Source organism: Oryctolagus cuniculus, chromosome 6, assembly GCF_051225735.1.
Source record: "Oryctolagus cuniculus isolate XC-2025 breed Fujian yellow rabbit chromosome 6, ASM5122573v1, whole genome shotgun sequence".
Classification (NCBI taxonomy): Eukaryota; Metazoa; Chordata; class Mammalia; order Lagomorpha; family Leporidae; genus Oryctolagus; species Oryctolagus cuniculus.
Genome location: NC_142872.1, coordinates 57,223,691 through 57,237,734, shown reverse-complemented (window position 1 = coordinate 57,237,734; position 14,044 = coordinate 57,223,691). Strand labels below are relative to the sequence as shown.

Genomic DNA, 14,044 nt, shown 5'->3' with positions numbered 1-14,044 from the left:
CAGGAACCTGTGCATGCCTTGCTCATGGAGGCCTTGTGAGAGGAAAGGTGAAAGGGCTCCCCCTGCAGAGAAAAGAGCTCCAGGGCAGAGATTTCTAAGGAACAGAGGGCTCTGGAAGGCATTGATTTTCTGCTTGCACGCTGTGAGCATCTGAACACCTTTCCTATGCATTCATTTCCACTGACATTAATTGAATGCTTTCTATTAAAAATAAAATCCAGGGCAGGCATTGTGACACAGCACATTAAACCAGTGCTTGGCACCGGCATCCCGTATCAGAGTGTAGGTTGAAATCTCAGCTGCTGTGCTTCTAATCCAGCTTCAGGCTGATGTACCCTGGGAGGCACTAGATGATGGCTCAAGTTCTTGGATACCTGCCTCCCACATGGGAGACCCAGATGAAGCTCTCGGCTTCAGCCTAGCCCAGCTCTGGCAGTTGCAGGCATTTGGAGATTAAACCAGCAGATGGAAAATCAGTCTCTCTCTCTCTCTCTCTCTTCTCTCTCTCTCTCTCTTTCAAGTAGAAGAAAATTAATAAACATTTAAAAACTAAAAATTAATAATACTAAAATCTGCTTTCCAGTGACTGAAAACAGATATCCTGGGACTCAGGAAATAGATACCCAGAGGTTTAAACTTGACAATGAGGTGTGGTTCTGCAGTTCTAAGTTCCTGGGTGGGTGGTAGGAAGGCACAGAATGCCAAGGAAAAGAGAAAATCCCATGGATTTCAGCTTACATCGGGTGCAACCATGTGGAGAGATGGGGAAATGGGAGAGATGGCTCTCTGGGTCCTGCCACATATGGGGTGATAGAATCTCCCACCACCCTGCCAAGTTATCCTCCGACTGGAGCCACGTAACCTCACATGTGTGTGATGCAGTTGTAGAGCGTGAAAGCCCTGTGCCACAGTCCACAATTAGGACAAGAGTGATCTCAGGTGATTCATATGAAGGTGATTCATATGAAGGTGGCCATAATAGTGCACACTTACCACGGCCAATACGCAGAACTTCCCCTGCACCCTGCACTATTTCATTTAGTTTCATTTGCATGATTTCTATGCAAAGAGAACTCCATGTAACTAGGACGTCTTCCTTTTTTTTTTTTTTTTTTTTTTTTTGACAGGCAGAGTGGACAGTGAGAGAGAGAGACAGAGAGAAAGGTCTTCCTTTGCCGCTGGTTCACCCTCCAGTGGCCGCCACGGCCGGCGCACTGCGCTGATCCGATGGCAGGAGCCAGATACTTCTCCTGGTCTCCCATGGGGTACAGGGCCCAAGCACTTAGGCCATCCTCCACTGCACTCCCTGGCCACAGCAGAGAGCTGGCCTGGAAGAGGGGCAACCGGGACAGAATCCGGCGCCCCGACTGGGACTAGAACCTGTTGTGCCTGCACCGCAAGGCGGAGGATTAGCCTAGTGAGCCATGGTGTAGGCCGGAAGTCTTCCTTTTTTACTACTCAGTCACCAGCATCTTAGAGTATTGTTTGGCCTGTAGAACAGGTTTAGTAATTAACTGTGGGTGAAGAAAAACCTGGGTCCTACAGTTACCCAACAGCAGGTAAGCTTTTTATGCACGGGTCTTGTTTGGTTCGCCCCCTCCCCCATAGACCCAATACCTAGAAGATGCCTGGCATGAAAGAATCCCTCCAGAAATACTTGCTGAATAAATGACTCCCCATTGGACAAATAGGGAAACTGAGGCCCAGAGATATTACACACCCTACCCAAGATCACAGAACCAAAAAGTGGTGACAATCCAGGCTCTTGATTGTTGAGAGTAAAGAAGGGTGGTTCCAGTTTAGAAGGTGAGTGTAAGACGCTGCACAGAGCAGAATAGGTGGGGGTGCAGGGGCAGAGAAACCACAAGGAAATGCTGAGCTGGCCCCGAGAGCTTTACATGGCATAATGTGTGGACAGAAGGCTGCGTGCTGGCCTCCTGCAAAGATTCTGCTTTGGAGCTTTCTTCCGTTGTCTCAGTTGAGAAGAGATTTGTGCGTGTTTGTTTTTTGTCTTGTGTTTGTGAAGGGAGGGTGTTCACTAGCCCTCCATCACTAGGAGAATGTTTCGAAGATCCTAATAGGAACCTGAGCTAAGCACTCCCTTCCCCCTCTCCAGGCGCTGGGGCTGCTGCAGGGGAAGAAAGCAAGTTCATGGAAACTGCACCTGTCACAGACAAATTCAGGGTGTCTCATTCCCATTTATCAAGCTGTCAACTCCTAACCTGTCAGAAAACCATTGGGATGTGTTAGAGTTTATCAGCCAGATTGTGTGGAGCAGCCCCATCCACTTGCTATTTTTTTTTTTTTCCTGAGAGTTCCACGGCTGTCTTGGGATGACCTGTGAGAGGGAGGGACTCTCTTCTGCTGCTCTTTCTCTGAACAGGAGAGAAACGAGAAGACATGCAAAGCCTTGCAATTTGGGGTACTGTAGGAGCCAAGGGTAGAACCGCCTATGGCCAAGGATGGGACAAGTTAGCTCTGTCTATTTTCGTCCAGTTAAATACCGGCTCCTGGGCAGTCAGAAGCTCGAGGTCCAGCATGTCAACTGTGGAGAAAATTAAAGCTGCAAAGCTCTGTATAATTTATTCATCACAACCTAAAATTGACTCCCTGCTTGTCTGCATTCAGGTTGAGGCTCATTTAACTGCTTCCGCTGTGTCTGTTTAAAGAGAAAATAGAGGAATCGGCTCAGGGGGTAAGATCAACCAAAACACAAGAATACCAACAATTCTTTCATTTCAGTCCTCAAATGACTGTGTTCCTCTCTGCTGGTTAAGACGAGAATGACTTTGCATCGAAATGATTCATTATTATTATTATTTCAAGTTTGATGTCTCTTAAAAAATACAAAGGCTCTCTGGATTTTTTTTTTTTCACTTTCCCTGAGGAAGAGTGCTCCAGACGATGACAGCCAAGCCCCAGTCACAGACTCCAGCTGGGCTTCCTTCTGCTTCTGCAAACGTCAGTAGGCAGCAGACATTGTCACCAATTTGTAGGTGAAGATCAGACAGGTAGAGGGACTTGCAAGAAAGACTCAGGGTTCAGACAGATCTAATCCTCTAAATGTCCCCAAGTTGCATGGAGAAGGTCAGGCTGAGCAGGTGTGTATCCAGACTAGGCAGAAGCACACAGGGCAAGCTTGAGAAGAGAAGTATCGGTTGACACGGGAGGTGGAGGCAGAGGTGCTCTTGACTGAGCCAGTTAAGGTTTGTGTCCCATCTCCCCAGTGAAGTTTGAAGCCCCTTGAAGGCAAGTACTTCCAAAGGGTGTACAAATAGGTCTGGAGAAAGATGCTCTTTGTAATTCACCTGCCAGGACCGAATGCAAAAATACCTCCCAAAGCTGGCGGCGAGGCTGCTGACGTGGACGGCAGCAAAGGGTGGCGCCTGCCACGGTGACGGTGACAGTGATGACAGGGATGGCACTCCTCTCTCTGCTGCTGTCCCAGTGTGGAATCTGGCGCTTCCATCCCTGCCATATTTGGGAAGGGGATGAGCTTCAAATTCCAGGATAACAGGGAGAGGCACAGGAGAAGATTTACACGTTGTGTTGGGAGACACAAGTAGAGGAAGGGTGAGAAGGGCATGGCGGGAGCGAGAGGAGATGTGCGTAGGCCCTGCTGATAACAGTGATGCCGAGAGGCATCTGCAGCTCTGCTGACCGGAGAAAGACAGAAGGGAGGGGAGAGATAAATAATTCTTTATCTTTATGTTCAGGGAGGAGGCTGGTGAGGAATCTTAAAAACCCACTCTGTTTTCCAAGGCCCAGGGAGAGCGGAAGGAATTTGCACGCCTGCCAGAGCAGGTGAGCAGAGCTGGGGAAGAGAATCTGGTGCAGGCACGGAGCTGCTAGCAGGGGCTGCGAGCCCCCCCGGAAGCCTCCGGTGGAGAGTGCAGACCTCGTCCCTCTACCGGCTTTGCTGTGCTGGCAAGTGGAGTGGGACACCAAAGCCTGGTCCTTCCTGCAGTTGAAGGCTGACCAACCTAGACCCCCGAAGGGCTGTCAGGGGAGAGGCGACTGGGGCAATGAGGAGCCTCTCCAAGAGTTGGGATGGAGGTGCCCCAGGAGTGCATGTGCGTTTTTTTTTTTTTTTTTTTTAATTCAAAAGGGAGGGAGAGACAGAGAGAAGAAGATCCCATCTATTATTTGACCTCCTAAACGTCAGTAGCCGGGACTGGCCTCAGGGCTGGATCCTAGAGCCGGGAACTTAATTCAGGTCTCCAGTGTGGGAGGCAGGGACTCAACTACACCAGCTGCCATCTGCTGCATCCCAGGGTGCACATTAACAGGAGGCTGGAACCGGGAGCCAGCACACGGAATAAAACCCAGGTACTCTAATGTGGGATCCAGGCAGCTTAGCCACCAGGCCAAAGGCCCTCCCCCAGACCAACGGCCATGCTGGTTTTTAAAATATTATTGTACAAGCGTTGTATGTTTGCCTGCAGAAAAATGACATGATACAGAGAAGCCAACAAATATAAATCACTTACTTAGAATCTTTCACCTAGAAATAATCATGAATGAATGTTTTGGTTTTCCCCAGTTGTTTTTCCCCCTTCTTCACTTGCATACATACACACCCCCCATACACACTTCTACTGGGCGTCTTCAAAAAAGTTCATGGAAATGCAGGACATGTGAAAACTATGCATGGATTTCAATAAACATTTGCACCAAAATAACCTTATCTTTTAATTCCACTTTTCCATGAACTTCTCAAAGTTCCTTCATATTTATAGTTTTGGGTTACACTCTGCACACTCTTTGGAAACCTAGCTTTTCACTTTAAACGCATACACCAAGCATTTTCCGCAGTTTCTGAGTAACTTCCTCTTTATAAATAGGCCCTGCTCGTCCACTGCAGAGACAGCCATGACAACCAGCTCCTACAGTTGGGACATTCAGATGATTTCCGGTTCTTCCATCACCCAAAGTGCTCAAGGAAACATCCTTTTTTTTTTTTTTTTAAAGATTTATTTATTTATTTGACAGTCAGGGTTACACAGAGAGATAAGGAGAAGCAGAGGGAGAGAAAGAGGTTTTCTATCCAGTGGCTCACTCCCCAATTGGCCGCAACAGCCGGAGCTGCGCTGATCCAAAGCCAGGAGCCAGGCGCTTCCTCTGGGTCTCCCATGCAGGTGTAGGAGCCCAAGGACTTGGGCCATCCTCCTCTGCTTTCCCAGGCCACAGCAGAGAGCTGGATTGGAAGTGGAGCAGCCGGGACTTGAACCGATGTCCATATAGGATGCCAGCACTGCAGGTGGCAGCTTTACCTGCTACGCCACAGCCCAAGCTACGGGAAACATCCTTGTACAAACACATACATTTGGAGGGGGAGGAGGTCCTTGTCAGATTAGTTCATTACAAGTAGAGTTGATAAATAAAAGTTTATGCCCACATTGAGAATTTTTTAAGATGCGTTGCCAAATCGCCCAACTGAAAGGCCTTCCAGTCTATTTTCCTTGTGGAGAGGCACATGAGCATCTGTCTCTCTCTGCATCCTCACATTCACAGCCCATCATCATTGTTAGAAATACTTCATTCTTCATACTACATTCATTTCTTTTAGAAATACTTCATTCAAACTGTTAACGTTTGAGAGGCTGGAAGGGACCCCTGACCTCGCTGTGCCTTCTGTCTCCCGTGGCACCCCCAAGCAGAGAAGGGGTGGACGTTTGGGGCACGCAGGGCTTGCTGAGATGGAGCTCAGACAACAGCCAGGAGGATGCAGTTCAGGTGTGAGGCAGGGCAGGCCCTGAGCAGCTCTCTCACTGTCCGGTGTAATAGACAGAGTCCAGCGAGAGCAGCTGCCACCGCGCTGACGTAGGCGGGTAGTGGGAAGCAGGCCTGTGAGGGCTTCAGTCCTCGCGGGTCTCATCATGTCTGCTGTCCTCACCCTGGCTGTCCCTCCAATTCCACGCAAGGCCTCAGAGTGTTGCCTTTCTCTTTTAGAAATCACCCTGGCTTTTAAAGAAAGAAACCCAGCAGACTCCTCAGCCTTCTAAGCAGTAGATTGAACTTCATCTGGGTCCCATTTGAGAAGAGCAGGCATATAAAAAGCCTGACATAAATGGTGCAGCTAAGATGGAGAGCTCACCTGGGGAGGCTCACAAGTGTTTCGCATTCGAAGCACATGTCTCTAATGCTAATCAGATAACCGTAGCATTTAGTTCCTACATCTGGCACAAAACTCTTGCTTTTATGTTTCCTATTTTTTCCCAGAAGGTAATAAAATTCACAATTGTATCTCATAATCAATATAGCATCTCTTCAGGCACTTCTGCACACGTCGAGCACCTAAGCTTTGGTCTGCTTCAGATAAGGGAACCGTGTGCTATTGCTTGTGTTTCCTTGTTGAGGTACTCAGCTCAAGGGTCTTGCCTTTGGATGACTTGTAAAGTGGATTTTCTTTCCCCAGCCTGGTAGGGCGTGGTGACAGAGAGAGCGAGTGAGCACTGGGGCCAGTGCACAAGAGCAGAGGTAGACGCATCACGGTAAAGTCCGACTGGGAACAGTGAGGTATTTAGAGACAGTGAACTGGAAGGTGTCAGTGCTGATAAGCAAGCGATAGAGAAGAACTGTCTGTGCTTAGAGCAGCCATACAGTATCAGTGTGCAGCGCTGGCGTGTCGAAGGGCTCTTGGCATGAAGTTCATTTTGGATGATCAACGAGAAGCATCCCATGAGGGACCCATGCCCAAATAGGCAGAATTCTTCGTGCTTTCCTGAAGTCACTTAATATTGGTCAAAATGCAATGAAAGTCACAAATGTATATGTGGGGGCTCTCTAGGCTAAGAAATTGAGTATTTCACAGCTACATCAAGTTCATATGGGAGGGTAATGAGAAAATTTCCTATTCAAGCCTGTAAGTTTGCTTCTTAGTTCTGATGGTCTCCAATTTATCTTCCTATTCTAGACACACTTAAAGTATTTTAGCATCTTTCCTTGTTGACGTGAGCAAATTTTCACACCTAATTAACCCACTTACTCATTTACTTCCTAAATGTTATGACAATAGGATTATGCCTCTTATTCTTTTACCATCTTGCTTCCAACATGTGTATTTGTTATCTTTTTTTTTAAGTTTTATTTTTTTGAATGGCAATGTGACAGAGAAGGAGAAACGGGGAGGGAGGGAGCGAGAGAGAAACAAAAAGAGAGGGAGATTTTCCACCTACTGGTCCACTCCCTAAATGCCCACAACAGCCAGGGCTGGGTCAAGCTGAAGCCAGAATCCAGGAATTCCATCTGGGTCTTCCACGGGGGTGACAGAGGCCCAAGTAATTGGGTGATCATCCACTGCCTTCACAGGTGCATCAGCAGGGAGCTGTATCAGATGCAGAGTAGTTGGGACTCAAACTAGCACTCTGATAGGGATGCTGGCATCACAAGCCACAGCTTAACTCGCCACACCACAACACAGGCCCCAAGCATTTATAATCTTAAAATGAAGGAAATCTGGGGCCAGCATTATGGCACAGCAGGTTAATCAGCCACCTACAGTATCAGCCTCCCATATGGGCACTAGTTTAATTCCTGGCTGCTCCACTTCCGATCCAGCTCCCTGCTAATGCACTTGGGAAAGCAGTGGAAGATGGTCCAAGTGCTTGGGTCCCTGCCACCCACATGGGAGACCCTGATGAAGCTCCTGGCTCCTGGCTTCAGGCTAGCTGTGGTCTTCTGGGGAGTGAACCAGTAGATGGAAGCTCTACCTCTCTCTGTCGCCCTCTCTCTCTATGACACTGCCTTTCAAGTAAAATAAATAAATGTATTTTTTAAAAAATGAAGGAAATCATTTCTCCCCTTGACAGTGATCAATGTGGGCTCAATTGTTCTGAGAAAAATAGGAAATTCCATCTGTTTAAGGAGGTTCCACTCTCAAGGATGTAGAAGTGCAAGATCAGCACTTGCAAGTGAGGGCCTCCTTAAATGATGTTTTTTTTTTTTTTTTTTTTTTTGTTTTTTTTTTTTTTTTTTTTTTTTTTTTGACAGGCAGAGTGGACAGTGAAAGAGAGAGACAGAGAGAAAGGTCCTCCCTTTGCCGTTGGTTCACCCTCCAAAGGCCGCCGCGGCCAGCACGCTGCAGCCGGCATACCGCGCTGATCTGAAGGCAGAAGCCAGGTACTTATCCTGGTCTCCCATGGGGTGCAGGGCCCAAGCACCTGGGCCATCCTCCACTGCACTCCCGGGCCATAGCAGAGAGCTGGCCTGGAAGAGGGGCAACCGGGACAGAATCTGGCGCCCTGACCGGGACTAGAACCCGGTGTGCCGGCGCTGCTAGGCGGAGGATCAGCCTGTTGAGCCGCGATGCTGGCCTAAACGATGTTCTGTAAGTGCTTCCTGGCCTCGGCCTGGTCCTGACCCTGGGCCTGGGTCTAAGCTACATACTGGTTTGGACACATCAACAATACCCAGCTTCTAGAGCCTTCTTCATTGAAAATTTATTAGGGGCCCTACTGGATGTTAGGAAATGTATTTTGTAGCTTGTTCAGGAAATAAAGAGCAGACCTACCATAAGATAAGGTAGTCCCTCTTTGCCGATGTCCAGGTGGCCCAGCTGCTAAACAAATGGATCAACTGTTTTTCCTTTGATTCCCAAACTGGTTTGTGTTATGCCTTTGCTTCCACAACAACATTCAAGCCAAAAGATTTGAGACAAATACTGAGGGCTCAAAGTTGATCGTGTTTTTTTAAAACACGATATATTTTACATTTTAAAATATTTTTTACATGTTACATTTTTACATATTTAGAACATGGTTATTTTACATCTTCTCAGTGTGTGCTTTATTAAAAACGGTAAAGTTCACTCAGTCTACCTGGCTTCTTACCTTTTGTCCAGCTTGAAAAATGAATTGAGTTTCTTGTTGGCACTAGGTGTTCCATTAGGCTAATCTTTTCTTATATGTCTTGTTGGCCAACTATATGTAAAACTGGGCCCCCGGCTTTGTGGAATTATATGTAAATATCTGCCTCTCCCTTATCTCCCATGGTAATAATTTATCCAGGAAACTTATTTCCAACTGGTAATGTATTAAAATCTCTCCCACATAAATCCTCATTGGATAACTATGATCAAATTATAATTTTCATAGTATTCCATCACTGCATCTACCCAAATTGTCTCTAATAATTTCCCATGACTTTAAAGATCTTGACTGTGGGGTGGATGTTTGGCACAGGGATTCAAACACCACTTGGGATGTTTGCATCCCATATCAGAATGCCTGGGTTCAAGTCCTGCCTCTGCTTCCCTTCCAACTTTCTGTCAGTGTAGACCCTGGGAAGCAGCGGATGATGGCTCAAGTACTTGCATCCCTGCCACCCATGTGAGGGACCTGGATGGAGTTCAGGCTACTGGCTTTGACCTGGCCCAGACCCAGCTATTGTGGGAGTCTGGAGAATGAACCAGCAAATAGGACCTCTCTCTCTTTCTTTGCCTTTCAAGCAAATAAAATAAATACATTATTTTAGAAATCATTTCTACAAAACAAAATGATTGTACAAGTGTGCTCCCAAATGCTTTATTAAGTTTTATACAAATGCTCATTATTTATCAGCAGTAAATCTTTGCCTGCTTGAAGGAAAATCAAACTAATGAATTTATGTATTTTATTTTTATTTATTTAGTGTGATTTTCTGCAGTCCGCTGTATTTCTCTCCACTTGGGCTGTCTTCTTTGATCTTGCTGTTGAACTAAGGACACTCCTGGTGGCCTCATAAATCAGAACTCTTGATACTCACTGCTTTTTGGTCTATAAAATCCAGTGTGAGGGTTTTGCTTCTCTCTCTCTTAAAACTCTGTCCTCTGATATTTTTAAAGGCACCATGTTATGAAACTTGAAGATTTTCTCCTGGTTTCTAACTCCAAACTAAGAACAGGGCAAGTCTTAAAGCAAAAACCAGGAAGTATCTGAAGTTTAAAGATGAAGGTCATCCCCTCGCTCAGTGACTCAGCAATCCCAGGCCAGCATTTGCAAGGGTCAGCCTCTCAACCAATGCTAAACAAGAGCCTGTTAGGGCCCTAGCTGTGGGTGTGGTCCCAGTTAACACCCTGAAAAGTGAGACGTGGTTCCCACCCTCGTGGAGTGGACAGTCTCACATGGGATCGGTATTCTTGTCCTATAACCGGCCAGGCAAAAAATGTTCTAGCCTTGGAAAGCCCTGCAGCCCAGGTCACAGCCACTGCACTCTGCCCTGCATGGTGAAGGCAGCCACAGATGAGGCAAAACAAGTGAGCAAGAGTGACGATGTCCCAATAAAACTTTATTTAAAAAATAGCGGATGGGACCAAAGGACAGAAAGAAGCACAAATAAATAAGGGACTAGATGTAGGAATTAGTATGTGTGGTCTCTGCCAGAGTTGAGGGCTGAGATGAATGATTTCAGGGGAAACTTGCTTGGGGCAGGTTGACTGGGGCTGACTGGGTACTGTGGAGAGATGTCATTTAAGATGAGTCCTAAAAGAGGTGAGTAACCAGTGGTGGGCAGCCTGGGAAAGAGAGGGTTTCAGGCAGTGAGAGCTGCACGTCCAAGAGCCCAGAGAAGGGGCAGTATTTGGCGAGTCAGGAGCTGAGAGAAGACCAGTGAGGCCGCCTTGCATCGCTCCCAGCTTTCTCCGTACATGCCATGGGCTGTCCCTGGAGTCTGTTGTCCCAGCCCAGAATCTGGCCATGCGCATGGCTGCTCAGGCTGCCCTAGGGGACTCACTGAGACAGCGGAGGTGGAGGTCGGGCCCACTTTCCTCCTCCTTCTCAAGGGAAGACCTCTCATAGCACATGGAGGATGGAAAGCTCGCTCGGAATGTGTCAGGCTAAGCAAAAACACATGGCGTGGATATAGTCTCCTAAAATAGAGCAAGAGAAAGGCGGGAAACAGAGAAGCTGCCCATAAATCATCATTTGTCCAGGGGGAAGGTCTCTGACAGATACGTGGGCTGTGGTTGTACATGTGTGTGAGTGTGTGTGTGTGTGTGTTGTTTGATTTCCAGAATTTCATTGTCCTGTCTGGAGAACAGGATGCTGGTGCTCACGCCATCTGGAAGCCACATCTCCAGTGTCACCAGCCAGCCCCTTGAGATATGTCCCAAGCCTGTGGGACATTGATCCCTTCACCTTCTGTGGGCCCTGAAACTGGCCACGGTGGAAGCAGGTGTGGAGCAGGTGGCTAGCCAGGAATTCTAAGCTGTCAGAATCCACAGTTCTGCCCAGGAAGAACACTCAAAGGCTGCATTCCTGTACAGTGGAAGTGTCAGCTCTGTAGCCCAGTCACACCTCCCTGAGCAGCCCTGACACAACCCCTATGCAGTCCCCAGAGTGATCCCTTCACAGCGGAGCTCTGCTCAGCATTCTGTCTCTTTCTGTCTCTCTCACACATCCACACACAAGCACACACACAAGTTTTATGTGGCACACTTTTATGGGGCTTTTGGCGCCAAGGTTAAGAAGCCACTTGAGATACTGATGTCCCGGGTGCCAGGTTTGAGTCCCGGCTCCGCTCCCAGTTCTAGCTTCCTGCCAAAGCACACCCTGAGAAGTACAGCGTGATGGTCAGGTAGCTGGGTTCTTGCCACCCACGTGAGACCCAGGTTGAGTTCCCAGCCCTCGGTTTTGGCCTGACCCAGCCCCAGCTGTTAGGAGCATTTGAGGAGTGAATCAGCAGATGATCTGTATCTTTTGATCTCTTTTTCTCTTGCTCTCTCTTTCAAACAAAAAGAAAATTTAAAAAACATAAAATCTCCTACAATGGCACCAAGTATCTCCTGGTTAGTCCCGGGGTCCTTTCTTCGGATTCATCTTTCACTTTTGTCCAACCACACTGACCTTGGAACCAATTCCACCAAGCACCCTGTCTCCCCCAGCCCTTCTGTCCCCCCTTCAGCTCAAGCCTCTGGCATCCTCGTTATGTCAATCTCCCCCTCTCTAAACTCCTCCAAGACTCTGTGTCTCATTCAAAGCCCTCGTTGCTATTAGAGTTTTATATTTGCATGTATGATTTGATTAATGTTGGTTAATCTTTGATTAATACTGGTTCTCACCTCGCACCCTCTCGCTCCTCATCAGTCAGGCTTAGGGCAAGAAACTTGGCAGGATCTGTGCATAGCTTTTGGCTTGGCTAATTTGTTTTTGCTTTGTTGTATTTGTTCATCGTGGCACTAAAACAGTGTCTAGTACCTGGCTGAAACTAAATACGTGTTTCTTTTAATGATTGATGGGTGTGGCTGGCTATTTCCTCCTGCAGTGGGAACTGTGTAACTGCTAGTAATCATGTCCCATTACCTGGGGCTTTCCCCTCAGCTTGGGTGTTGGTTCCATCAAAGATGCATGGGTATTTCAGGAGTTAAGGAAAAAATGGGAAGTAAGGAATGCAGTCCTTTCTGGAAATGAAACTTTTCTGAGCCAGAGGGGATGTGGGAGATGGCCCAATGACTCTGTCAGACCCAGGATCTTTCTGCAGTACCCTGCCCCTGCCCCCCACCCCCTTTTTTTTAAATTAAGGTCAGCCCTAAGAAAATTAATACAGCCCCAGGTCCTCTTTCCCTTCTCCTTGAATCCTGCCCTCCACTCCCATGGCCTGCCCCCAGATAGGCTCAGTGCGCCCCTCGACACCCAGCATCTTCTGCAGGGTGCCTCTTATGCCCACCTTTCCTGATCTAACAGCGTCCTCAAAACTCACTCACTGACCTGTGTGTATACGTGTGACAGGCGGTTTTACAATTTTGCTGATTCCACTGGCAAAGGGACCACCTAATTGTGTTCCTAGGTCTCCATGCAGCACAGCTCAGTTACCACCTGCATTCTAACCAGGACCTGGAGCTTCTCAGGACGGATCTTGGGACCCTGTTAGATACCAGTGAGGTGCATCCAGCCCTAGTCTTAGCAGAAAAATCAGACTTTCTCTCTTTCTCTCTCTCTCTCAAGATTTATTGTATTTTGTTTGAAAGGTAGAGTTAAAGAGAGACAGAGTTCGTCCATCCACTGGTTCACTCCCCAAATGGCTGCAATGGCCAGAGCTAGGTCAGGATGAAGCCAGGAGCTTCATCTGGGTTTCCCACGTGGGATTAAAGGCCGAAGCACTTGGGCCATCCTCCACTACTTTCCCATGTACATTAGCAGGGAGCTGGATCAGAAGTAGAACAGCCAGCACTGAAACCAGTACCCATCCGGATACCAGTGTTAACAGGTGGTGGCTTTACCTACTATGCCACAACCCTAGATTTCTCTCTTCAGTCATGGATTATCTCCTAGCCCTGTATATGTTGTAGGCTTCCTTTGCTCATCAGAACTGTACTGACTTATTGCCTCTATCACTTCCCAGCAGTGCACAGACTGTAAGTGAATCTTGAGTTGGGTTTAGCCCATACAGGTGGGTCATGAGTCATTCAGTTGCCCACTGTGGACAGTGTGAATTTTCCTAGGCTCTGTCACTGGCCCATTTGTGCCATTTGGAGCTAACTCTTCTGGCTGACCTGCAGCTGCAGAATATGTCCTAGCTCCCTAGGCTTTAACTTCCCCGTCTGGAACACGATCTTGACATCAGCTGCTTTTGTGTGTTCCCAGGTGCCTATCTGTTTTCTCATGTAATTGAATGGACACAAATTAAATGCATTATCTAATACCTGGGAAACTGTATCTGGGAAGCCAAGCCAGATGTCAGACAATAGAGAATGACGAGGACATGCCCCAACAAGGGGAGGGCAGGATCTGGCAGACAACGAGCCTGTCTCCACAACATGATTCTCTCTGTCCTTCTCTGGGTAATAAGTATGTGCTTAGGATGGACACTACTGAAGTCATGTGTCATTACCTGACAGGTTTAAACTAACCAGGAGAACCCCTAAGCTTTACTAGCATGGTTGTTTCATATAGTTCAGAAGTAAGCCAATCCCCGGCAGAGGTTCCCAAAGCCACAGGGATTAGTTCAGAGTGTCCCCGTCAGCCCAAAGCTCAGGGTCTTTGCTGGAAATCCTAGGACCCATAAAGCTGGTTCTTTCACCATGCAATGATGAATGCAGTTGTGAAGTCTGGAACCAAAACTGCCATAT

General features: G+C 47.5%; 1 protein-coding gene across 2 annotated transcripts in view; it reads left to right on the top strand.

Moving 5' to 3' along the window:
* SLIT3 (slit guidance ligand 3) overlaps positions 1-14,044 on the top strand; it is a 642,447-nt gene that overhangs the window by 343,545 nt on the left and 284,858 nt on the right. The window lies entirely within an intron of this gene.